The 650-nt window shown below is 50.3% G+C and overlaps 1 pseudogene; it reads left to right on the top strand.

Annotated features, from left to right (window-relative positions):
- Positions 1-650, top strand: part of LOC103582782 — a 13,103-nt pseudogene that overhangs the window by 2,050 nt on the left and 10,403 nt on the right.

Genomic DNA, 650 nt, shown 5'->3' with positions numbered 1-650 from the left:
TCCCCCCGTCAATAGTCCCATCATGTGGCAGCTGCACTTTGGGTCTTGTCTGGCACGTGCAAGGACAAACAGCTGGCACAAGCCTAGCACACCTGTTGTTCTCCTGTAGCCTGTTTTCTTATCCTGGGTCCCTGGGCCACATGTGGCATGAGAGCCCCGATGAACGTGCTGAATAACGCTCTGTCTCATTCCTGAGTACTGGGCCACGACCCCCACACGGGCGCGTCTGAACTGTCTCCTCCTGACCGGCCTTTGCGGTGTTTCCAATATTTCTCTGTTATATATGAGGGCACTTCAAAAAGTCTGTAGAAAAACAGAATTCAAAGATAACACAGATCGGTCCGTGAGCTTTTTGAAGACCCCTCATACAAACTGTGGTGACTTTCTTATTTGTGAATGTTAAGGATCGCTGTAATACTACAAACTCCTGAAATGGAGTGTGTCTCCTGTGTCACAGGACACAGGATTTCTCTGTGACAAATAGGTTGGAAAGGCTTTTGCTAGATGTTGTCAAACTGCCCCCAGGAGAGCCGTGCTGATCTGCCAGTGTGGTGTCTTGTTCCAGGAGGAGGAATCGCCTCCACACTTGTGCACAGAAATCTGGAGCTCTGACATGCCACCTTTGCTGGCACTGGTCCGTGTCTCACAGG

The sequence above is a fragment of the Galeopterus variegatus genome, unplaced genomic scaffold (assembly GCF_000696425.1).
Source record: "Galeopterus variegatus unplaced genomic scaffold, G_variegatus-3.0.2 Scaffold17860, whole genome shotgun sequence".
Taxonomy (NCBI): Eukaryota; Metazoa; Chordata; class Mammalia; order Dermoptera; family Cynocephalidae; genus Galeopterus; species Galeopterus variegatus.
This window is presented reverse-complemented; position numbering and strand designations above follow the sequence as displayed.